The following is a 26753-nucleotide window of genomic DNA, read 5'->3' as shown; positions in this document are numbered from 1 at the left end:
CTCCAATAAGCCACACCTCTTAACTGTGCCACTCCCTATGAGATTATGAGGATGATTACATTTAAGCTACCACAACATATATATTCGTGTAACGACAATTAGTAAAGAAAGAGGCCATGAATTTGAAATAGAGTAAGGAGAGGTATATGGGAGGGTTTAGAGGGAGGAAAGGAAAGGGAGACATAATGTAATTATAATGTAATTTCAAAAATAAAAAGTTAAAAAATATTTTTTTAAAAAATGGTTATTACAAGAAAAATAAAACCCCCTTTAGGGTCACTGGCCTAAGACTCCCATTTTTCTTTCATTTAACCTAAAAATCTGAACTTGAAATGTAAATTTACAAAGATTCCAAACCACTTCACAACATGAACTCAATCTAGGAAGCTCACAAAGTTTCACCCAGCGTGATCCTGCCTGCCTTCTTGCCCACAAAGTGATCGCTGCATATACTTTACATAGTGAGCTTTGGAAGATGTTCACTTTTCGCTGCTTTTGGGCGACCCTAACACCAAAAGGAGAGAAAAGTTGTCCTTCCCATCCTGCTTAATGTAGTTCCCAACAGGGATGCAGGTGCTGGTGGTCGCTCTTTTGGTTTTATTCTGTTTTGCAAAGTCGGTTCTAAGTGATGCTCAAAATCCTAATTGCCAAAGCCAAGGCTATCTTTTCAGTCTTCTCACGCAAATCTCTTGTTCCCCCAGCTCCATTCTTCCCCGGTTTCCTCCGTGAACCTCAGACAACTACTTCTCAGCCCCCTTGACCCTGTACCTTCCATCTGGAAATGCTCCAAGCACATCTTTGTCTTCCACAAACTTCTGCCTCTGTGGGTTTTCTTTGTCTCTGGAAGTTTCAGCTGCCAAGTCTCTGCTGATGACTCACACGCTCAACCCCTCAAATGTCACCTGACTCTAATGAAGTCATCTTTCCCAAATCTGTTCCTCTTTCTATGTTTTATAACTTGGTGAGTTCAGTCTCTCTATTCTCCGCTGCCACCAGCACCCTGACATTGTCTTTTCTCCAATAACTTTTCATGAGCTACATTCAGAACTTAAGTCATCTCCTCATTGACCAGACTGCTATTGTCTCGTATCTTACACTCCCTAAATCCATCTTCACTCTGCTACTAGGAAACACTTTCTAGGCACACAATTACATAATATTCTGGCTTTAACACACATATGGCTTCCATTGGCCCCATGCAGGGGTCAGCAAAATATAGCCTGTGAATCAGATCTAGCCCATTGTTAAGTACTTTTTTTCCCTTCAAATAACAAATGGAACACAGCCATGATCATTCATTGTCATGACACAGTAGCAGAGTTGTATTGTTTTTGGCAAAATTCACATGGTCCCAAGAGGCCAGCATAGTTACTATCTGGTGATTCATAGAAAAGGACTGCTGTCTAGCCTAGTGGGCAAGGTTTAAACTCCTGATGTGGCATGAATAAGCTTCTTCTTTGAACATAATCTCTATTTGTGGGTCCAGATCTTAGCAAATATTTGCTTAACCTCTCCTCTCCTGTTTGCAGGTCCCTGACACTGGTCAGTAGAAATTTCTCCCCTAATGGAGAGACCATGTGTCTATACCACCACTCTATAATACATGTGTTCACTGAGGTCATGTGTCTCCACTGCCCAGTGCCCCTGCCATTGCATACATGTGGATACTGATTGAAAATGTGGCTAGCACAACCAAGGAACTGAAATGTTTTATTGCAATAAATTTTAATTAACACAAATTTAAACTTAAATAGCCACGAGTGTCTACGGTAGTATTCTACAAGACTGTATCACTGTGATAGTTCATCTTCATTGTTATGGTGGCTGAATTTAGAGTCACCCAGAAGACACAGTTCTGGGCGTGTCTATAAGACTATTTCTAGAGAGGTGTAACTTCGGAGGAAGTACCTGTGCTAAGCATGGGTGGCACTGTACCACAGGATGGAGACCCGGACTGAGTAACAAGGGAAAGGCAGAAAATTCCGGGAGCAGCTGCACCACTCCTTCCGCTTCCGGACAGTGGAGGGAGTGCCCCTAACCACCTCCCAGTCCTCCCACAAAGCCTTCCTTGTCATGACAGACGGTATTCTTCAGAGCAGGAGCCACAACAAACCCCTTGTCCCTTGAGTTGCTTGGTTACCAGGTAGGTACTTGATCACAGAAATAAGAAAGTAACTAATCCATTGGCAAGGATACCTTTGTTTATAGTTATGCCAGTTAGCATTCCGTTTTCTCCTGGTAAACACATCTCAGCAGTTAAAGCTCTCTGGGGTTTATTTTGTGTTATAGATGTTTGTTTCTTTGTGGTGCCAGTGGACCCAGGGCCTCACACATGCAGGCAGGCAAGCCTAGAGTCCAGAGCCCTTTCTCCAAAACGGCCTGATCATGTTGTGTCCTATCTTTACCAGTACCTTACCATAACAGGCTCAGATCTGTCTCCTGCAGCCCTAACAGCCACCCTTAGAAGGCAGATCCTCAGCCAACTTGTCTCTAACTTGAAGATCCCCCTAACCCAGCCCCAATGTGACAGATGCTTAATCAACATTGAGTTTGGTGAAGTAGGTTCATCAATGCTAGATTCAACTTTTTTTCTAACATGTAAATCTCTTCCCTTCATTCATAAGTCTTGAACAAATTAAAAAAACGTACAAATAAAATAGCCATCCTAGTACCAACCAAGTCCCCATGTGCCTCCAACACACACATACATTCAGATTCTCTCTCTCTCCTATTGTTTACTACCCACTTGGAAAAATCCCCTAGGCAGCCCAATTTTGTTCACACATTTAAAGTTCACTTTAATAAAACAGACTTTAAGATATAGAGTCAAAAATGCTACATTCCACTAAAACAGTCATGAGGAATTCATGGCTGTTCTACCAATATGCTCAACTCTAGAAAATCAGTTTATTCTTTCTTTTGTGAGGACATACTAGCTATTTGTGGTCTATATAAACCCTGGGCACTTTGCTTTTAGTAAAACTTAATGTTTTATATTGTCTACACTGTGAACAGACAGGAAACTCCAGGAATTTCCAGGCAGCCCTTAAAACAACCAGCCTTCACAGACTTATCCCCTTAGAAGGAGGAGCCAAGAAATTCACATGGTGGTTTTGAGAAGGTTCAAGGACTAGCCTACTGAGATGGATTTCAGAGTTGGCTGGGAATCTATAACTACATGTGTTTGTGGCATTTTAAGTATCAAAGTAAATCCTCCACAGGCTTCCGTTGTGAAGTTCAACTTAACATGTTGGCGTTCTCGGAGTCCTGTTTCTGTCTGGAATAAGATCTCTGGAAGGTGACCCACTTCACGATGCTTCTCACTCTCTCAGCACCAACAGTTATTGAGATAAAGTCATATGGTTGTCACACATGGGAAATACCTTATACTCCCCTAATACTGTATTCATATACTAACACCACATCTCTGTGAGATCAGGAAATGGAGGGAAACAATAAAACAATGGTGGGCTCTGTGTATGCCACTGACCCTCACACTGAGCCCTGGCGTGGCTGGGGACAGCCACCGGGTCTGCTGTGAGACTCTTGAGCCTGCCTTTGGCTACTTGCTGTACCTTGAGGGAGCCGCTTCACTCTCAGTGCTTCTGGGTCCCACTCTGTAAAACCAGGCTGATGACAGCCTCTGCCTTGGCGGCTTTGTATGCATATCCAATGACCCAATATGGCGGGAGAGTGTTCAGTGTGCCCCTTTCCTGGAATATTTGATACTTCGTGTTTCTTAAATTGTTTCGAAAATTAGTGCAGAAGCAAAATCACCTTGGAAGGATTTTAGTACCTCTGAAATGGTTTTAAGGGGCTCAACTTCCTCCTTCCAAACAAGTAGGCCACTTCTGACAACACTTGGAAAAAATCTGGGTTTTTGCGGGGCTATAACATCAGTGAGTGAGCTCTGAGGCTGAGGAGACTGATAGCACCACGGAAGGCTTCCATTTGACTCCCACCTGGGGAGAGTAGTCAAAAAGTAGAGAGCCCCTTGAAGAGGATTCCCCTTTTGTCTTGACACAGCTGAGCAGCCAAGAGGCTTGCTGGGACTTCTTCAAAGCTGCAGGACCGAATTCCCAAGACTTATAAACAGGAAAAGCAGACTCACTGGAAAAATTGAAAAAATAAGCCCAAATCAAGAAAACAAATTTTTGCCAATGGGGCAAATGTTCAAGTGTTTATAAATACAGTGCAAGATCCTGGAAACACAGCATGGGGCTGGCAGCCCTAGATGCTCAGGAATTGTTTGCTAAATCCAAGTGCTAGCACTAAGTCTGGATATGTTTATTTCACTCTATAATATGTTGATGAAATACCACAGTTGGGATATATATATATCTATATCTACATATATGTGCATATGTGTATATGTATATGTATATCTATATATGTATATATATAGATATCTCAAATATAAATATATTAGGGTAAGAAATGTTCAAGCTAGGAATGGTGACACCTGCCTGGAATCACAGCACCTAGGGGGCTGAGGCAGGAGGATTGCCATGAGTTTGAGATCAGGCCAGCCAGAACAACCAGCAACATCCTATTCAAAAGAAAATGGGAGAAAGAATAAAGATTCAATATAAATGATACTTTATATGTTACATTCTGTTGCTCTATTGTGGTGGGAGGCTTTCTTTTTGAATCAAAGTCTTTCCATTAGAAATATTAACTGGGAGGCTTCAACTTCATTAGCCACGCTGGACCAAACTACAGTTTTTTAATCTTTCACGTGTCTAACTAAAAGCTTAGCATTGACTCTATAAATAAAAGCATTTGTCAAATTACACGGTGATAAATATTCCATAGATAATATGTATGATGAGATTGAAAATACTGGTGTTGAGCTAAATCTACACAAAGAGATTAAAACAGACGATCTTTAAATTATTTCAAAACCTGGTAACTTGAAAGAAAGTTATCGCTTTGGGGGTATATTAAGACAAGACTCATTCTGCCTGTGTTTCTGTCTTCCTCAGAGTCTGACATACCCTGATATGATCTCAGAGACAGACACCACTGCCAGCACCAGGCAGTTTTCAGACACAATACTGAAGCTTGGGAAATCCCTTGCCCTTGCCATCATAGTAAAGGGCAGAGCTTCAGCTAACACCTGGACATCTGGCTCCGAGGCCAATTCCCCTGCTTCAGTCTGTCTAGATTGAGAGGATGCTTCATCTTTCTCCACGAGTCTTTTGTCACATGACTCTGGAACAGGCATGTCTTTTATTTTGCTTCACACGGGTAACACACCTCTGGCCCCTAAATAATATTCTCATGTCTGGGTATGCTGCCCATGGGCTAGTCTGCCCCTACCCATGGACACTGTTGGCACTTTTCCACTATGGAAGTCTCTCTCAACTTTTCAAGTCCTTATCTGTACACACAAGGGAGGGTGGGGGCCGGTGGCATGTGTAACAACAGGGTGGAAGTATGTGCTGGATCTCTTGTGGAAGGAAATGGCATTTTCACTGTAATAGGAACTGAGATGGCTTAGAATGCTAATGGGGGGAAATTAGGTAATCAGGCCAAGTTATCATCATGATTAAAAAAAAAAAAGAATCGGTGGGCATATCCCTAAGCTAAGTTGTAGATATACAGAGTGATGTTATTACACAGTCTCTGCCCTCCGTGTTTGCTGCATAACTTACAGGCGACAGGATAGTCCTTATGTATGAGCTTTAAAAACTGACACTCTCTGGGCTGGAGAGCTGACTCGGCAGTTAAAAGCACTGGCTGCTCTTCCATTCCCAGCACCTACGGAGAAGCTCACAACCACCTGGAACCCCAGTCCCAGGGGACCTGATGCTCTCTTCTGGCCCCCACAGGCCCCAACACAGTCATGCATGCAGACAGGCAGAACACATACACATAAAATAAAAAATTAATGAAAAACATTAAAGAGATACGCTACCATTTTGTGAGAGAAAGTTGGGGGTTCGAGTCTCCCCTTTGCACCAAAGCCCCAGCTGGCTGCCTCTGGACAGCTCCTGTTTTGAGGTTGTCTCACCCTCTGCCCTGATGCTGCCTGTCCACCCTACATGGAGGTATATTGATTTGCTTTTGCCTTCTGGGTCAGGCCCAGGGCAAATGAAACAAAAGGCAAAGCACCCCCAGGTGGTGGTGGTGGCTCACGCTTTTAATCTCAGCACTAGGGAGGCAGAGCCAGGTGGATCTCTGTGAGTTCGAGGCCAGCCTGGTCTACAGAGTGAGATCCAGGAAAGGCTCCAAAATTACACAGAGAAACCCTGTCTCGAAAAACCAAACAAACAAAAAAAAAAAAAAAAAGAAGAAGAAGAAAGAAAGAAAAGAAAAGAAAAAGGCAAAGCACCAAACTAACTCTTTCTCTCTTCGTAGAATTCTAACGAAAACCGGAGCAGAAACAAACACCCTAGGTTAGCCTCTTACAGGAGCCTCATTAGGTAATGACACTGCCTGATGTTAAAAAGCCTCCTCTGGACCTGTCAATCAAGTGCTTCTCTTTGGATTTCCCTTAGCAGGCCTCCCTCCTCTTCAGGCTCACCCCAGGAACTGTATCGGCCATGTAGGGCAATAAAAGCCTCAGTAGGATCCTGTTCCACAACCCACAAGCTGTTGCCTCATTCTCAGGAACAGTTAAACAATTACCTTCACTATCTCTCCCACCTCAACCTCCCAAATATGTGTCCCCATTCACGGGAAGACTGACTGATGTTTGTTGACTGCCCATTTACCCAAGAAATTAACAGAATGTGCGTGCATGTGTGTGTGTGTGTGTGTGTGTGTGTGTGTGTGTGTGTGTGTGTGTGTGTCACTATGGCCCCTATACACATTAGGGACATGCCCCCATCTCCCTCTCTCTCTCTCTCTCTCTCTCTCTCTCTCTCTCTCTCTCAAACACACTTTTTTTTAAAACAATCATGACAAAATACATATCTTTTATGATTGAATTTCTATTCTAGCGTTTCACAAACTTGAAAAAAAATTGAAATAGATCGAAAACTCTGAGTCTACCTAAGAGAGTTGAGATGATTTAACCCAAGAAGATAGGAACAATGAAGTGATGTACATTTTTGGAATGTGAAACAACACATAAGGAGCTCTGAGACTTCCATCTCAGAATGACTGGGAAATGCAGGGGGTTGGGGGTAGGTGGGTCATGAGACGAAAAGGATGCAGAGCCCTTGTCCTGATAAAACTCCCTTTGGGGCTTTAATGTAAGTTTACAAGAAACTTGTACCTCAAATTATAAAGTCTCTGAGCAAATGGTTGTAAACGGAAGCCGTCCAGCAGGGAGAAAAGTTTTAACTGAAGCAGGGAGAATCCAGATGAGCCGAACCCTAAGCCCCCTCCCATTGTACCCGCTCTTCAGATGGGGAGTGGTCTCTATCCTAAGCCACACCGTCAGTGGCCCCTTAATGTCGTGTAGAGCAGAGTCGGTTTGGCCACACCCGTTTTGGGGGACACAGAGACACCCTTAGAAATGAGAACTCGGGAACTCTACCGCCACACCCAGCATGACCTCACTTCCCTCCAGTTTTTCCAATCATCCTCCACTCCAGATTTTAAGAGAAAGAGAAAGTGGAAGAGATGGAGGTCAGACAGATGGAAAGCTGTTGTGTGCTCTTTAGTTTGAGGTATCAACTTGGCACAACCTGGAATCGACTGGAAACAGTCTCACTGAGGCATTACCCCAATCTGATTGGCCTGTTGGGCATGTTTAAGGGTTTGTATTGATTGTTGATTGGCTGTTAAATAATCAATCTTATATGCTCTAGCATTTTACAACTTTAAAAAAATATTGAAATAAATAAAAAATCTTTGAGGCCACCTAAGAGAGCTGGGTCCTTAAACGTGTAAGAGAGAAGAAAGCCAGCTTAGCATACAAATAGGTGGCACATGTGAATTCTTATCTCTCTGCCACCTCTTGCCAGTGGATACTATATTGTGTAAGTTCCCATTTGACTTCCCTGAAAGAATAGACTGTAACTTAGAATTGTAAACAAAATAAGCCCTTCGACCTATACTGTTTTGCTCAGGCTTTTTAATCACAGCAACCGAGATTAAGCTTAGACAATGGGGAAAATAAGGCGGGTTAGGTAAACGTGTCTCCAGAGCCACGGATTGGGGTGGAAGTTTTTGTCTCCCTCTGTCTCAGCCACATCACAGAGTTACTCATCTTGGAGACTCTAGGTAGCAAGGCTTCCTTGAGAGTGATTCAGTGGTCCGCTAGCCCCCATGAACACACTGAACAGTCAGCAAAGACCCATGGCAGGGGTAGGAATGCTCAACATGTTCACACACACACACACACACACACACACACACACACACACACACGTTTGCCACACATTCAGAAGGGCCGTGGCTCAAAATTTAGCTGTCAACTGAGAGGAAGGAAGAGGACATGAGCTCCCAGCCCTCACCAATAAATAATCTACAATTGATATCCACTAGGAAAGGAAAAATTAGTTTTTCCTAATGGAGTCTCAAGCACACTTCAGGGCATGCCCTGTGCCCAGGAGAAAACATGCCCAACAGAAAACAAACCCAGCAGCATTTTGTAGACTTTTTGTGTCATTTTGCTTGGTTTGGGCTTTTATTTATTTTTTATTTATTTATTATTTTTGGGGGTGTCTTAATAGTCTTTTGTTGTACATTTTGGTTTCTGCTTTTGTAGGTTTGTGTGTGTGTGTGTGTGTGTGTGTGTGTGTGTGTGTGTGTGTGTTTCTTGGTTTTGTTTGTTTGTTCTTTAAAGAGAGACGCTGGAGCCGGGTGGCAGTGGCACATGCCTTTAATCCCAGCACTTGGGAGGCAGAGGCAGGCGGATCTCTGTGAGTTCGAGGCCAGCCTGGTCTACAGAGTGAGTTCCAGAACAGCCAACCCTGTCTGGGAAAACCAATAAATATATATTAAAGAGAGAGAGAGAGAGAGAGAGAGAGAGGGAGAGAGAGAACATAAAATTGGACAAGTAGGGAGGTGGGGAGGATCTGGGAAAGAATTGAGGGAAGGGGAAAACATATTGAAGAAATAAATATATTGTATGAAAAACTTTTTTTTCAATTAACAAAATTGTCTGTCAAAGCAAAGGAGAGTAAGACAGGTGCTCCTGCCCTGATTCTTTCCCGTGGACTTAATAAAGCTTTCCAAACTATCTGATTCATTCCAACACTCAGTCTCTGGACAGGCATGGCACTGATCTGCACAGATCCACTAGTGTCTGCGCAGAGATGACCAGCCATATGCTATGCTGGGAGTCCAAACTCTAGTTTTTCTCTTCCTACACCCCAGTAACAGTTCCCTCTTCGACTACAGAGCCCTCATTGTCCTTATGAGTGTTTCTTCACACAATAACTGCTCCAACTGTCCTGCTAAGGCAGGCAAATGAGTTAGCACACTACTGTAAACACATGGATCCACCTTAGGTAAATAGTTGGATCTTTGCTCAATTCCAGCTGGATGATGATTTCCCTCTAGAGGGAATTTCTAACGACAGTGTCAAAGGAAGAAAATGCATATTAATTTAATAGGACTGGGGGTGTAGCTCGAGGGAGGACAGTACTTGCCTGATATTCATGAAGTCCTGGATTTGACTTCCTATATTGCAAAAAATTCACCTGACAATGCAAAGCATTTTCCCCTCTCAGGTTGCATTATTATATAACTCCACAGTAATTTTATAGATACATACATGCATATATACACATATATTTGCATATGATACATACAGTGCACACATACATGCACATGTATGATTTTATAATAAATATTGCTTAGATTTAAAAAGCAATTTTCATTTTTTTATTTGTGTGTATGTGTTTTGATATGTAACACAGGTGTGCCGATGCCCACAGAGGCCAGAAGCCAATAGATCCCCTCAGAACTGGAGTTACATGCAGTTATAAGCTACCTGATATAGGTGCTGAGAAATAAGCCCGAGTCTTCTACAAGAGCAATATGTACTATTAACCACTGGCCAATCTCTCCATCCCCTTATTAAATTTCCCACCTTACCCATTTTTAAGAATGCAGTTCGATGCCCTTAAGTATCTATACATGGCTGCATGCACTGTTCATTTTTATCTTTTGATGTTAGGGCAACAAATCACCCTGAGTCTGGATTACATCAGTCAAGATAGCAGTTAGCCCTCCCATATCTGTAAAATTTTTCAAAGTCAGAATGTTTCTATATCTCTGTTTAAGATGAGGATGATAATAATTAATCCCACAGGCTTAAAGCTAAGATAGAGAGATAGGTTCCTATCCACCCAGTAATCCACATCCCCTGAGAGGTATTTGAGCCAAACACAACTGTTTATCTTCCACTGTGGATCCAGGTGACCTCTGTGTCCAAGGAAACCCTCCTCTTCGTCTTCTTTGTTCTAACTTTTTTCTGTGCTGTTTATTTCCATGAAAACTTCATAGTCACAGCCACTGAAACACTTTAAACCAAACGTACTCACAGCCTGTCAGCATAAGGCACTGTCTTATTCTTGTTCTTTTCATTTCATGGCTTTGGTTTTATTTTCGGGACAGGAGCTCATGAAGCTTAACACATAGTCCTGGCTGGCACACTGTTAGGCTGGAATATAGACCAGGCTGGCCTTGGATTTCTGATCCTCCTGCTCCTACTTTCCACTGCTGAGCTTACCAGTGTGTGCCGCCCACTCCCAGCACCTGTCTCATCTAGAAAGACAAGTTTTGTCATCTTTTTAATGATTTGTCTTTCCGTATGTCCTGGTAAGTCAGTGACTGTCGGATCACCTGATGCCACCACACCACACAGGAAATGATGGTCTGACTGACGAGTTGACCAAAAAGAAGCTTCTTGTGTCTGGGAGCATTTGCTTGTTGAGAGGAAAGGGTACCCCAAGGTCTTAGTGGATCAAGATCTCTACTCCCCTTAGCCTTGGTCACCTGGGTTTGTGGCTCAGGTTGACTCCATTCTTTCTTCAGTTGCAGGAGTGAGAAGGAAGTGTCCTTTCATCTTCATTTCTACAACTGCTGTCTTTTAGTCACGGCCACACGTTCACACTTGCCTCACGATCACAGCCCCCACCTGCTTTCCCTGCCTCTCCCTGGAGTTCGCCTTCTGTGGTTCCACTGGCTAAGCTACCACACTCCTGCTTTGGGTATTAGTCTTCAACTGTTTCCCGTTGCCTGTGACGGATAACCCAAGTCCTTTGACAGAATCTCAGGAAAGAGATTGGATGGACCCACTTTTACCTGGTACATTTATTTCCCATTCCCGAACCTGGCAGCTTCCATTTAAATTACATCCACTTACTGCCCGGCATGGGCATCACCCTATTTCCTCTATTTGTTCTGCTTTCTGCGAGTCTTCTGATGGTCAACAGTCACAGCTCCTTGAGTATCCATGCAGCCTGAGTTCCTGCCATGTCAGGCCCACCACTAATCTTTTCAATATTAACATGTATTATTCCCATAAAACAGGCCAAAAGGTAGAAACTGAGTCAAGTAACATAGCCAAAGAGAAAAACAAACTAAGCCCTTTGAATCTCAGGCTGACTTCAAATACCACATGCTTTCTTCTGCCCTTATCAGATGTGAGCTCAGCTTGCTCCCAATTCCTAACATTTCTTTCCAATCTTCTAATTTGTGAATTAAAAGTTTGCTATGAAGTGATGGTCCTTTGAGTGTTCGTTATAGGTCTCTGATTCTTCCACTACTAGATCTTGTCTGCATCTTTCTGTCTAACTGCACTGGGAACCTTTGACTACAGACTCTACCCCTTTCAGTTTTGAGGCTTCCCTTTATCTCTGTGAACAGATCTTGGTTTCTGAATTTTCCCCGAGGCACTGCCATTTCGTTGGCCCACGTGAACCACACCACAGTGCTCCCAAGAGATTCAATAGACATTTCTCATCTTGATTTTCTCGGGCTCTTCCATCAGAGATATGTACCAGCCTACTATTTCAATTCATAGATTACTATAACATCACAAAGCTCCAGTACTTTCTTTAGTCATTAAAACCTTAGAGTATGGAGTCTCTTCAAAGTATAGAAATCTTCCACCTTCTTTAAAGTCTAGAATGTGCAAGGCGTTTTCCAAGACACATTGGTCTTCTAGCGATTGTCTTTAGATCTATTCTTAGCTTTGAACTGAAGGAGGTTGTATATTAATCTTCTCATCAACCCAAATTTGAGCTTTAATAACAGGATGCATAATTTGACTTACTCTAGAAGGAAATTTTAAAATCTGGTGGCACACCTAGATTTCCTCTAGTATCAGAGGGGTTTAGATAACAAATGGTTAACATTTGGTCCTAGGCTCTAGAACTGCACTCATTATCCAACAATGGAGACACTGGCCACATGCAGCCATTTGAATTTTAAATAGTTGAAAGTAAAGAGTTGGGTGGGGCGGCACATCCCTGAAGTGCCTTAATTAGCGGGCAAATAAGGATAAGATCACTTGGACCCAGGACTTCAAGACAACATAGCAAGACACTGTCCGCAACGTGTTGCTAACATGTTGTTAACTTAAGATTCAGTTCCTTAGTTGCATTAGATACGAATCAGGTGCTCCATGCTGGGATGTGGTTGTGGCTACCACATTGAACCACACAGCTGTAAAACATTTCTATTTTTACAAAAATAATAACCTGTCTAATGTACTGAACAACAGGGCCCTAAAAGCTTATCACTGGTTCTGTTGAGAAATATGTATTTGATGTCACTTATGGCAGCTGAACCCGTGTATATTTATTACTTCTTTTATGTGAGGATTTTATTCATCATTTCCTAACCCAACCCAACACAACACAACTAGTGCCTACCATGTGCCCAAAAGCTGGTTAGCAAGTGATCATTGGATAAAATTGGCACTCCTGTCTACCTGCGCTGTTAGGTGCTGGTGGAACGTGAATTTAAAAAGTCATCGTCAAAGGAAGAGAAAGAAAAGGAAATGATGCTGAAACCACTAGTCTACATTTCACAGATTCTGCCAAATGCTAAACGTCAATCTGTGACAAACTGTTGACACCATTCTGTCCCTACTTGCACAGCTGTGGATGGCAGCTGCATCGAATTGGCCAAGAGAGGTTTATTTTTGAAATGTGTGCTGACCCCTTTCTAGGCCCACAGGAGGAAAATGTCATCTTTGTTCACTTCTCAAGAAAACTATTAGAATTCTACACTGGCTCCAAGGGGGAATGCTGTTCCTTGGGGTGTTTGCTGCAATTCCCTCTTCAAAGGCGCCATTTTGTCTCTAGTCACAGTTATAAGACGAATAAGAAATCTGTCACCCTCTGAGTCATAATTAGCCACTTTTCCCACAGAGAAGATAAACGGAATACTGAGTTTGTGTTTATGAACTGTGTGATTCTTTAATTACCTTTTTGGATATCAAAAACTATGGGGGCTGGAGAGATGGGTCAGCACTATGTTATGTATGTTAAGAGCACATACTGACTGCTCTTATAGAGGACCAGGGTTCAGCCCCAGTGCCCACACTGTGCAGCTCACAACTGCCCAAACTCCAGCTTCAGGGAGTTCCAAGGCCTTTAGCCTCCGTGAGCAACTGCATGCGTGTGTGTGTGTGTGTATGTGTGTGTGTGTGTGTGTGTGCAAAATAAAAACAAATCTTTTAAAAAAAAAAACTGTGAACCCCTCCCACAATAGGACTGTTAGAGTCAGACTTTAAGCCCCATGACCCAGGAGGTCGTGACTCAAATGGAAATGATGAATAAATACCTGTTTATACATATGAAACAACTAATATTCACAAATGCGTCTCCCTGGCTGGAATTAAGCCTTTTGATATCAGTAGTATTCTAATTTTATTTGAAATTTTTTAAATGGCATTTATTTGCTTGTTGGTTTTGTGTGTGTGCCTGTAAGTGCCATGACTCATGTGTGAGGTCAGAGAGCATGTAGCAGTTGGTTCTCTTCTTCCACCTTGTGGTTCCTGAGGTGGAACTCAGGGCACCAGGCTCAGCAGCCAGGCCTTTATTCTCCGAGTCATCTTTCTAGTTCGTTGACACAATTTTAATGAACAAATACATACAGCTAGAAACAAAATGACCATGAGGAGAGACTTTTGCTCAAATTTCTTATAGTTCCATACAAAATCACAGTAATGGCACACCACCGGTGTGATGAGCAGTGGAACTAAAGGGTAGATGCTGGTTACAGACCTGGAAGGAAGCCTCTGGAGTCTGTAAATGGTTCAGCTATGTCTAATCTAGTGGCTGGCTCTATCCTATGATCCTCAGGCAAGCTTTATTAGGGTACACAGTATATCACCACAACAGGAAGACCAACGCAGGCAACAGGAAACCTCCTGCATCCTGGAAAGCTACGGACTCACATCACCTAGAGTAGGGCCAGAGCAGTACCGCTCCAAGGCAAGGTCCAAGACTATTGGAATTGCCTACGCCCTGTCGATGAGGTCCAGAATGCTTATGTAATAACGCCAACGGGTCACTTGCCTTCTGGATTCTCATCATCATGAATGTTCAGTGGGATTTTCCAGAGACTCTATGACCATCTGAAAAAGCAAGTAAGATCTCCTCTCATTTTCCAACAACATATCTGTGTGAGGCTATATCTTCAAACACATCATCCAAAACAATGTCAGGATGGATTAAATGCTCCACAAACATGAGGACACAGCTGTTTTCTGTCATGCTAGACATTAAAGACATTTGCAAAACTGTAAAACAAAACCATGCCTCCTAATAGAGTATATGTTTGGGGAAATATAGTTTTCATAAAAGTCACAGTCTTACTACTATTTAATGATTTGTTATTGTAAATGGATTAATAACAAATAGAAATGTTCTCAGTGATTACCCATATCATTAAAAGTTCTTTGGGGGGCTCTCCAGTAAGTTTTAAGTATTCAACGCCAACCTGGGACCAAAGAGTTTAAGATGGCTCTACAACGTGGAATGTACAAACAGAAGGTGAATAGCCTCCCAAACAATAGTTAACTGAAGAAGGAAAAAAGCCGAGATAACTGTTTCTCAGATGGTCAGGTGCTGTTAGGGATGTTACTGTGCCTTTTCATCCAATCAACTAGTTACCCATGGCTTTATCAATGGCTACATCTAAGACTTAATTTTTCCCTCATAAACCAAGTCATTCCTTTGCTCGGCCAAATATTCGCAAGCTCTTTCCAGTTGCATACGAACTGTTTTGTTCTGCAAAATAGTTACGTTAAGATCCTGTGTTTACCACAGTTTTAAATGAGGAATTTGTTTTAACTTGAGAAGATGACTGGAAATATTGGCAGCCTGAGCTGAGGCTAGCTGTGTAGTAATGGCCCATGAATATCGTGTGTGTGTGTGTGTGTGTGTGTGTGTGTGTGTGTGTGTGTGTGTGTGTGTGTGTGTATTTGTGGATTATTGCAAGGAGCATGAGTAACCTGTTGCCTAAGTCACCTCTGTCACATCCTCTTGGAAGCATTTTTTTTTTTATTTTCACATGACTTATATTTTGGGGTTAATGATACCAATAAATTTTACATCAGCGGGGCAGCGGTGGGGCATGCCTTTAAACCCAGCACTCGGGAGGCAGAGCCAGGTGGATCTCTGTGAGTTCGAGGGCAGCCTGGTCTACAGAGCGAGATCCAGGCCAGGCACCAAAACTACACGGAGAAACCCTGTGTCAAAAAGAAAAAAATTTACATCAAGTCAATGTTTTGAATATAACAATGCTAGCAATTCTGGTTTCTTGTTTGTTTGTTTCTGAGCTCTAGGTGTGGAACATGGGGCCTTGTCTAAGCCAATGTCATCTATGCATTGAGTTACAGCTTTAGCCTCGGCACTGTCCATTTTGATCAAAGGTGACTCCTAAAGAGAACAGGAGGGGCATGCGTGCACACATACATTCTTTTAAACAGACATCATTCCAGCTCCTTCTTTCAATAACCCTTATCAATTGAGAGAGAGAGAGTTCACCGTTGTTCATTATTCTCTATTGATCCTTTTCCCACATGCCCAGAGGCACACCCTCCTTCTTCTGTGTCCCTACAGTCTCCCTTCTGTCTGAGACAGGTTTGCCATCACAGCTCAAGTCACATCACCACTGTCAAACTCTGCTGCTACTTCAGGGACCCTGCCTTACCTAGACTATCCTCAAAAGCTTCACACACAGGCTAATGTCACAGTGGTCTAGTGACTGAAGCCCAAACCAAAGAGATGTGCTGACTGCATGGGAACATACACTTCTCTGTTTCGGTTCCCCCAGACCTGGCATAGAAAAACTCTGAAACTATTTAGTCCCTGGACACTTCCTTATGAACATTTTCTCCCATCCCACCCAACCCTACTCATCATTCAAGCAGCATTCCAGGCTCCATCAGCTTGTAATGATTTCATGACCACTCTTCTTCCTTGAGGCATACAGCATGTTGTGCTCTAATAGATGTTGCACTATGAGTCTGTTCTTTGAAATAACTTTGAACTTCAATCATTTTCCTGCAGTTCCCCTTTGTCATAGAAAACAATACACTTGCACTTCCAGGGGACCAAAGGTGGACATTTTTGTGGGTACTACAGTGCCTGTTTCTCTGTAAGCTGACTAGAATTGGTTATCTCAGAAGTGGCAAGGCAGAGTTGAGAGCAGGGGAGATGGACAACAGACTAAAGAAGAACTGGCCACACAAGCCGGACTGCCTGAATGTGCATCCTGTGAGACCATATGAAAGCCAGATACGGCGCTGTATGTCTGTCATCCCAGCGCTGCTACAGCAAGATGGCAGGCAAAGACAAGAGACTCCCTCAGAAGATTAAAAGCCAAGACCTAATGTTGACCTCTGACCTGCACACTTACGTTATGGCATGTGTGTGCCCTAACACATGGACATGCACTCTCACATGCACAAACATGAATGTGTTTTTAAAGTGTTTGAGAGATAACTAACCCTAACTGATTCTGCTTAGATTCTCTGCAAACCGGTGTACCACCCAGGAGAGTTATTCATTTCTGTTGTCCTATCCTCCAGATATGGACAATGGCTAATTTCTCCTCTGGTTTTTTTTCCATTTAGTATGCACGTGTCAACTCTGCGCAAACTGGGCTTTCAGAACAGATAGGGTAGATATGTGTTGTAAGAATTTAGCAGAATCACTGTAGGGGTATTAGATATTAGATATTAGCATGAACAGTTGTTTTTAGAAGTACTTTGACCTTGAAGAATCCTTGGGAAAACAGTAACCATTTCCCATGAACTGTAGAATTGTTTTGCTGAAGGGGCTTTGCAGCCATCCCATGACATTGGTCACAAGATGCCTCAGGCACGCCTGAGGCTCTTGTATTGTTGTGTATTGAAAACGATACATAATAAAGGACCAGAGTCATGGAGGCATGTGATACTCTCCTTCAACAAGACATGTAAATTAAGATTAGGGACCTTGGTATGAGGAAATACTTTGTTTAACTTTCAAGAAATGCGCCTTTGTACGGCTGTTAGTCAGTCCATCAGAAGAGGCTAGACCTTCCTGCTGCCACATTAGGCCTTAAAATTTTATCTTGGGAGTGGCTTCTTTCTTCAACTGACCTGCACTACCCAGTGTACCCCAACAGACATGTGTCTGCCTTTCTTCCCCCAAGGAATGGTGTGCCCTCAGCCCTGTCCCAGACAGCCTCATGGTCCTTCTGCCTTTTGAATCTGACCTTAGCAATACTAAAACACTCAGTCTATCTTGAGTCCCTAGATTCTTAGGGGAGCTCCAGGCCTTGTCTTCACTCTCACACAAAGATAAGACTTACCACAGTTTCAGAAAGCTGTATAGCCCATTTTAGTCTCATGCATTTTATAGAGAAAGCTACATGTAGCTAAAGGTACAAAGGTGCTAAAATTGTGGTTTTAAATGTTATTAGCTCCCAGAATCCACAAAGCAGGGAGATTATAAATGGGGGCAATTTTGTTTTCTTAGCTTCTAAAACGAGAAAAGGGGGAACAGAAATTGCATTTTATAGAGCAATCAAAGTTCACATTTCCTTTTTCTTTGTCACTGTTGTTCAGGTTTTTTGGGTTTTTTTTTAAGTTTAATTCTACAGAAAAGCTGAACCAATAATACATGACATCCCTCATCCTCATCACTTAAATCTATTCAGATGTTTAATATTTGACACAATCCATGTGCTTATATAAATTCTTTCCCGAACCACTTGAGTATATAAATTATGTGAAACAGAATAACGAGTTCTTAGTTTTTGTCAGTATGCATGTATCTCTTACCAATGATTATCAAACCTTTAAAACATAACAATTTTATATTATTTGATTGCTTATCTTGAAATTTATTCATCTGAGTTCAAATTATTTTATAATCCTTGTTTAATCCTTGCTTTTTTTCAAATCAAGATCTAATGAAGATGACCTTGTTTTCATTATGGATCATTAGCATAAATTGTCCCTAATGTTTTAAATACACATTTGTTGAAATTTTTATACATGCATGCAATGGATCTTGCTCATATCCACTGCTCATTCCACCCTAAGCTCCCCCCAAGACCCACTGGCACATCTCCCTCTCAATTTCACATGTTCATTTTATAATTAACTGATTTATTAATTTAACCCAGAGTCCAATTAGTGCTGACCATAGGCATCTGGGTGTCGTGTCATCCACTGGAGCATGGGGAACCGACCAGTGGCCACACTCCCTCTTGCAGCAGCCATCAGCTGCCAGTGACTTCTTAACTGGAGCCTGCGGCTTCGTGAGCGCCTCCTTCTACCTGCTGGGATTTTCACTGGCTCAAAACCATGCAGGTCCTGTGTAGGTACCCACAGCTACTGCGAGTTCACTTGAGCAACAGCCATTTCACATCCGGAGGACAGCGTTTCCACAGCGCTCCTCCCATTCTCTGGCTCTTATGCTCTTTCCATCCCCTTTCCCATGATGGTCCCTGAGCCTGGGAGGAGGGTTTATACAGATGTTCCTTCTGTGGTGGAGCTTATTCTCAGCCCTTTGAACAGTAATACATCTTGGCATTAACCACTACCCACTGCAATAAGACTATTCTCTGGCCAAGACTGGGAGCAGCACATATCTCTGAATATAGCATAAATATTTAGACGGCAGTAGGACAACATGACTATTTACAAAAATACACATCAACTACTGATTCTCCACTAGGGTGTATTACTTCATTAGTCATTTTTTTTTACCATGTTTATAATACCAGTACTGAATTCCCTTCAGAAGAGTAGGCCTCAAATCCTATCAAGGGAGTGGTTGGTTACCCCTATAGACAGTCTTATTACTATTACACCAATGAGCATGTCTTGCCTGGAGGGTTAGTATTATAATATGCAGGGGCCAGCAGTACATGAGATCACTGATATCTTTTCTCTCTCAGCAGCCTGACTAGCAAGCCCCTTTCAGTATTGTGAAAATTAACCAACAGGAAGAGTTTCCTGGGCTGTTGAATTCTTATTTCTCTGGGTCCTGCAACCAAAGCGTATGGTGTATTCAGCAATAGGATCTTACCATCTAGTTGCGGTGGGCAGCCAAGAACAATAGTAATGACCTGTATTGTTCCGGGGCCTTTTTGACCAATAACTTATAAAGGCCAAGGACTACTAGTCTAAAGACACAAATTAAGAACTACACTGCACTCCTGATAATGTCTAGTGAAACCAAGACATGAAGATGCTACCATGGGATGTAGCAAGTTCTCTAACTCGGGAAAGGAGGCTTGAGTATGAGGGGGAAATGTGAGCTGAGCTTAAATACAGAGAGATGTCAGGTAACCCATGTGAAGACAAGAATGAGGCAGGCGTGGATGTAAGGGAAGAGGGCTGTCATGTGTGACTATAGATGTGTTCCAAGTTAGTGAAAGAAAACCTCACTTGTCTTTGAGGTCTTGGAATATAGTTCAGTGGATAGAGTGCTTGCCTAGCATGAGCAAGGCCATAGGCTCAATAAAAACTCTTTTTTTTTATTTTTTATTGAAAAAGGAGTACGAGTTGGATTACTTTTATCCTGAGGGTTGGAATGCCAATGGAATGCTGTAAGCAAATACGATTGATTTATCACAGGAGATCATGATGACAGTCCTGATGGGGAAAGGGTTCCAGTTGAAGAAGAGCAGTTCTGTCAGAAGTCATGACATTGTCACAGACAGGAAGTGAGAGAGGCGGTGCTTGGTGGGGGAGAGGAGGGATAAATTCCAAAGACACTTGGGAGGCTGAAGGACTGGGAGGAGCTGACAGGAGGTGAGAATGTGAGTCAGAGAAAGGAGTCTGAAGCAGATGGCCAGCTCAGGTCTACCTCACATGTCTCCTGGGGACAGTGACTGTTGGGTCACTGAGATGAAAACTTACCTATACACGTTCACCTGATGAGGAAAGCAGGAATAAGAGTCTCAGCAGGGACAGGGGCACCCAGAGAGGAAAAGAGGCTAACACAGAACATGTGAGCTGTGGGGGCAGGGAGGGGGCAAACCAGACAGGGCCTCTAGGCTCACACTGGCTTGTAAGGGAACTTGCTAACCGAACGGCAAGGGTGGAGCCAGCAGGAAGGGAAGGGAGCACTGTGGTTTTGTTGAATGTCATCCCTGTGTCCTCTGCTGACCTTCAGGATTTCCTCTCCCCACTTTAAAAGGAAAAAAAAAAAATCTGGTCAAAACAATTTATCAAGAGTGAAGAAAAAATGTTACGATTCTTGAATGTCCTATTTTAAACATTTTACCTTTTTTTAATTTCCTTGTACTTCAATCAGCTACTATCATTATTAATTAGTGCATGTTTTGTTGTGAAAAGATGAACTCTAGAGAAAACAAATGAAACAGTTCATGGGGCAGGGGAATCACAAATCAGATATTGCTCCTCACATGTATCCCCCTCCTATTCTCTTTCAAATTCATAGCCTCTTTTTTTTCCACTGTTGTTGTTTGTGTATATTTCTAAATACATAAATACAGCCTGCTCAGTCTGTATAATGCGATTTATATGTATATATTTCAGGGCTGACCACTTGGGATTGGCTAATCAATTTCTGTCTTCCCTGGGAAAGACCATTTCCCCTGTTCTCAGCATTCCATAGCTGCCTGTCATTCTTTGTGTAGGGTGAGGACTCACGAGCTTTCTTCTGTCCATGTTGGGTTTTGGGTTTTTTTTTTTTTTCTTTAAAGATTTGTGTTTGCTTTATACATGAGTATTTCACCTGCCTGTGTTAGGACACTGTGTTCAATACACGTGGAAGCCGGAAGAGGGCACCAAGATCCTCTGGAATTGGAGTGACAGCAGGCAGATTGTGAGCCAGGATGTGGGTACTGGAACTGAACCCAGGTCCTCAGGAAGAGCAACCAGTGCTCTTAACCACTGAGCCATCTGTCCACCCCCAGACCTCTAAGTTTTAGGTCTTGGTCTCTAATGCAATTGTATTTGCTAGGATCTTTCTTTCAAAGCTTTAAACTCCAAAGCTGCCCAGAGAGTTTCCCAGCTTTTCAGAGAAGCAAAAAGAAAGGATAGATTAGAAGAATAATGTTGAGGTCAGAAGAAAAGGAGGAAGATGGTAGAGAAGAGCCACTGGTTTTTTGTTTTGGGTTTTTTTTTTTTTCACACATTACATGGGAGTCAATCCTGCACAGTGTGATTTGTGATGTTTCTCTTTGTGTAGAAGTTTTGAGGTAAGGAAAAGGAAGTGGCCACAAAAGTCAAAGCAAATCAGCAGAACCCATGTCTGCTTTCCACTTCTACACGAGTCATTCTCATCTTCCTGACCAGTGTGTCTGGGTGTCTTGCAGCCTAACACAGCACAGAGTCAGCACAGTGGAGAGGGGGGCAGATACGTTTCTTGGATAAACTGTGATCTGAGCACACTTGACCAGTACACAGATGTCGCGAGCTTTCACTGAGATGTAGATTCATTGGAACGTCACCTGCTACCTGCTAATCTTGGCGGTGGAAGGGTGTGACTCTGCTTCCAGACCCACTTCTCTGCTGGGCAAGTAGAGGGGAGCCCGTGGACTGCACTCAGATCCCTGGCACGAAGGAATCCATTGACTCTGGGCCAGATGATTTTTGTTCTCAAACACATTAGTGGAAGAGGCTTTAAAAGCACAGTAGAATGAATGTGGTCACCAGCACCAGATCACCACACTTGAAATATGACGGCATTGGCGGTTGGTATCCACCTTGGTTACTATTTTAAGACACAGAATATTAACTATTCCTTTTTTTTTTAATTGAGTGGAAATGTTATCATTGCTAAGATGAAACAGCAATCATAAGTTCTACTTCTGATGTGGAAACAGAGAAGCAAGCATATTGACAGGCAACCGGTATGAACAGTAATCATTTTCCTGGCCAGATGGGATGAGTCTGAGTTGGAGAGGTAGAAGAATTTAGCGGGGTAATAAAGAAGGAAGACCGATATCCGAAGCAGGCATTTGATGCTGGGAGTGATAATTCTAGGAGTAAAACGGTTCTCTCACTTCCGCTCCACACACCCCCAACTCACTAGCTCCTCTGTGCTGCTTGTGTTATGCAATACAAGTAGCACAGGATGGGGGAATGATGGTTCCGGGCTCCTACCCACAGAGATAGAGATGATCACCATGTGCTTAAAATCACTCCTGTGGGAGCCCTGAACATTTAACAAAATGTACCGAAGTGCTGAGGAGTCCCCTTGGATTGTGTGGCAGATGGGAGGTCTAACGCTGGGTTTGAGAAAACTTTGAGTGATTTTATTTTTATTTAATTGCTCAGATTTCCCTGTGATTTATCCAAGCTTTCACTGGGAAGTAGCCACAAAAACAACGGGAACCTTATATTATAGTATGTCAGTTTCTTTTTAAAATTATTTTGTATATGACGTGTGTTGGGCATGTATGTATGTATGTGCGGATAAGCACAGGTGAGCACATTCGCGGGCATGTCTGCGGATACCTCTGGTGTTGGATGTCGCCTTGCATCTTGTTTGAGATGTGGTCTCTTTTCCATTCACCACTGTATACACCAGGCTTTCAGGGCTACGAGCTTCCTAATCTTGCCATAGGAGGGTTAGGATTGCAGATACATGCTGGCACACCCGGCTTCATCTGAGTTCGGAGGATTTCAGCTCGACTTCTCATGACCATATGACAAATGCTTGACCCACTGAGGGCTTTCCCAGACCACCAGTTTCTTTTTAAGACATAATGCACGTAATCCTTTCCAACTCTACTTTCAGATATCGCTATCTCAAGAAGGACGATAGGTAACAGAAAACATATACTTCGTGCTGTGTCTTCTTTCCTGATGGAGGAAGAAAGGCTAGGGCTACATGTTATCCTGAAAAACTTACCGGGGAGACATTTTCCCTTTGCCATATCGACTATGCAAACAAAAATTATTCTCAGACTGCTACATCCCAGGAGATGTCAAAACACCACACTGAAGGGATGTTCTGTGAGGGGAAAGATCCCCAAAGGGACCCTATTCATAGGACATCAGTCCCGTGAATGTAGCTCTCGGTTTCCTTAGAAAGAACAAGAAGAGGATCCTGTTTGACAACTGATGGGGAACACAGAAGGAAGGGATAACTTCCACGCTAACTTTTTTGTTTGCCCATTTTACAGTCCTTTTCAAAATATAAGAATTTCTTGTTTTGAGAGCTGTCTGAAATAGATTACTGGCCAGAGAGGGCAAATGAGCTGTAGTTCACTAACTTACAAAGGGCAGATCTTACTGGGAGTACAGTGAGCATCTCTAGCATCACCTCTTTGAGGTCATAAGCCATGAAGAGAAATAGCTTGTCTTGTTCACTTTGCTGGGCTTGGGATAGTACTTGACTTTCACGTTGGTCTTTAATATTACAAATAAAGGAAGAAGTTAAGTGAAAGTTGCTAAAATCCTAATGGTAGTTTCTTAACACAGATTATCATTTCGTACCTTGTTTTCCCCTGAGCTTGAAGTCTCACAAGAACATTAGAAGTAAGTCCATGGGGCTCTTCAGCACACATTGCACCTACATGCACTTCATTTCATCTCTAGACCACAGCCCCAAGTACTGCACACATTGGTTGGGGGGGACTTTCCCAATCAAGAGTACAACTTGGCCTCTACCACAAGGTGACAGGTCCAGGCTTACAGGCAGATCTTGGAACCAAAATCCTTGTAAGTCCTTGCCCTCATCTACAGTGGTGGCTAACAGAACTTTGGTTTCACTCTTTTGAATATCACATGCTTGGTGAGAATGTCAGCAGAAGTACATGGGCTGAATAGACACTTTTCAGTTCCCATCTTTCCCTCTTTCTTGCTCAATATCCTGAGGACATCACTGAACTTCTCTGTGTGTGTCAGCCTGGCACAGGGAGGAAGGGGCAGCTCATTCAACCATTCCCCTGCACACAGCCCTGCCAGGCATCAGAGAATGCCGCTGTTCTTGGAGTTTACATGCAGGATGGACACAGCAGCTAAAAGCAAGGGGATCCGAGCCATACCCCCCAGGAAAACCCACTAAATGAGCCTATCCAACTTCCCACCTTCTTCTGCAGCCACCAGGTAACAAGTATGCCCAGGGTTCTCGTTTCCCATCAGTGTGCAGACTTTTACAGCAGGGAATGATGCCACTTCCAATTTCTGGCAGGATAGATTGTGCTGGCTGAATAGGCGAAAGAAAGGCATGTTCTGTTGGAAAATAGCAGAGGAGATGGACATCAGATGCCTTATCTTAGCCAGAAGGGCGAAAAGCGGATTTAAAAAAAAAAAAAAACGTAGCCGGGACCGTGTCTATCTATCTCTAGCTGTGACTGGGCAGACCCCTTGTGTCTTGCAAACCTCTGCTCTTGCAGCAGAGGCACGACCCTATTGTCTGGAGAGCTGGGCACCAATGACTTGCCTCATTCTAGCTCTGAACCAAAATGTGGCTTTGTCCTGCTGATGGGGGTGGGGGGGGGGAACTACGTTCAGTTTCCTTTAACCTTTAAGATATGGCAGGGCATGGGGTTTCTGTGAGATTCCCACACTGACGAAGGAAAGAGGCCAAAGCCAATGACCCTCGTTCTCCAAGGAGGCCCTGGCAAACCGGACAGACAATGACTAACAGCTAAGAGTCAGCCAAGGAAGACATTGAGAATGGCCAGGGACTACAGAGTTGGGTTGCAGCCTGTGGTTCTCTTGCATCTGCGGCTGCTGCTTTTGAAGAATATATGAGGCTTTCCCCCCACTCCCCTTTTACTAGATTTATATTGGAGTCATTAAAAGAGAATGGACCTTAGACTCTGCCTCCCATTTGCTGTGTAACTCTGAAAGAGCCATATAATGTCTGTAAGTTTTCTTCTTTAACAAATGGATGTGATGATTGTACTGGCCACATGGGTTTGTTGTGGGGATAAAGTTACATGTTGAGTACTAATATCTAACATTAAATTATTGGTACTTGTTGTATGAAATATATTGGCACCAGGTACAGGTTTGCTCAGGGAGAAAAGTAGAAGGGTTGGCCGTCCCACAAGCAAAGCCATGGATAGATACAGCCTTTCTCTTCCTGCTAGGAGGGGAACTTAGGAGACTCACCGATCAACACATGCATATGCAAGATCAGACACACACTTCCGAGAGTCTAAGGCCCCAAGAAACTAGCAACAAACAACAGGTGAAGGTGTTCTTTCCAACACAATCCCGTCTTTAAAGCCTTCCACGCAAGGCAATCATTAGTATCCAAGGAATTATTGTAGCAAGTTCCAGGAACACTGTGAGAAAGCTGCCTTCATATTTCAAAAAAAGGGAAGGAAAGGCTGGAAGTACTTCACTTCCACAGGTTGGAGTCATTTCTACTTCCTTGTCATTTCCATCTCTTTAACTTCCTAACCACCCCCGACACACCACCACCACCACTTCTTCCTGGAACCAGAAGATCCTTCCTTCTCACTTCCTCTGGAGAAATGCAAGTCTTGAAAGTTGGCACGGCCTCACAGAGCAGTTATACTGACATCTAGTGGCCCAAAGACTAAGTGCACATGATGGCTGGGCCGTTTCTCAGCAGTTTGGATGCAGGGTTTTCAGCATCCCACTTGCATCAGAAGTTATCAAGGCAGGGCAGTGCAGGGGTGTGCCTGAGCCGTGCATTTGTCTGAGGTTGTGCTGGGAGCTGCCTCTGAGTCTACGTTTCTACGAACAAGAACACAGAGAAAGTCAACCATGTCTTATTAGAAGATCTGGGCTCTCAGGCTCCTGAGGTTTGCATGAGGATTATGAAGAGCCGTTTGGTTCATGTTAGACCAGGTTAGACTACTGTGAGTAGTAGGTAAATGGATGAGATGTCTGCGCCTCGGTCTCTTTATTAAGTTAAGCATAGATTTGTTAGGTGACGCCCAAAAATCTCCTGGCCCACCACCCAGTAAGAAAGCAATCCACAAGTTTTATCTGTTTTCGGCCAGCTGCTGTCAGTGCGGCTACAGATGCCACAGTAAGAAGGGCAGTGTATGTGCAAGACAGAGATGCCAAGTGAGGTCCTGTAGGGCAGCAGAACAGATCCCTTATTCTGCTGCTCTCCTGCAAAAATGTGGGGCATTGAACTGCCGGATGTTTAAGGCTTTGTTTCTTTCTCAAACACTGCGACTCTGTGCTAGAGTCACCAATTCGACTGGTTTAACTGTAAAGCCCAATTTTACGTCCTTTCTTGTCACTAGAGCTTAGGACTAAGGCGATTTTTTTAAAGAATATTTTTTCATTCATTTTATACACCAATCAAAGATCCCCCTCTTCCCTCCTCCTCCCTTCCAACTTCCCCCCTCAACCCACTCCCACTCCCCCCTTTAAGAAAGCAAGGCCTCCCATGGGGAGGCACATCCAGTAGAGGCAA

The 26753-nt window shown here is 43.2% G+C and overlaps 1 protein-coding gene across 2 annotated transcripts in view; it reads left to right on the top strand.

Annotated features, from left to right (window-relative positions):
• Fyb1 (FYN binding protein 1) overlaps positions 1–26753 on the top strand; it is a 140969-nt gene that overhangs the window by 17729 nt on the left and 96487 nt on the right. Inside the window, exon 1 of one of the 2 annotated variants that reach the window (XM_052743202.1) lies at positions 24288–24451. The exons of the other annotated variant lie outside the window; for it this stretch is intronic. The gene's annotated coding sequence lies outside the window, so the exon portion shown is untranslated. Of the gene's footprint in view, positions 1–24287; positions 24452–26753 lie in introns of those variants that run through there. 2 annotated transcript variants of the gene reach the window in all.

This window comes from Peromyscus californicus, unplaced genomic scaffold (genome assembly GCF_007827085.1).
Source record: "Peromyscus californicus insignis strain IS unplaced genomic scaffold, ASM782708v3 Scaffold_18__1_contigs__length_77618521, whole genome shotgun sequence".
NCBI lineage: Eukaryota > Metazoa > Chordata > Mammalia > Rodentia > Cricetidae > Peromyscus > Peromyscus californicus.
Note: the sequence above shows the minus strand (reverse complement) of the source record. Positions and strands in the feature narration are given on the sequence as shown.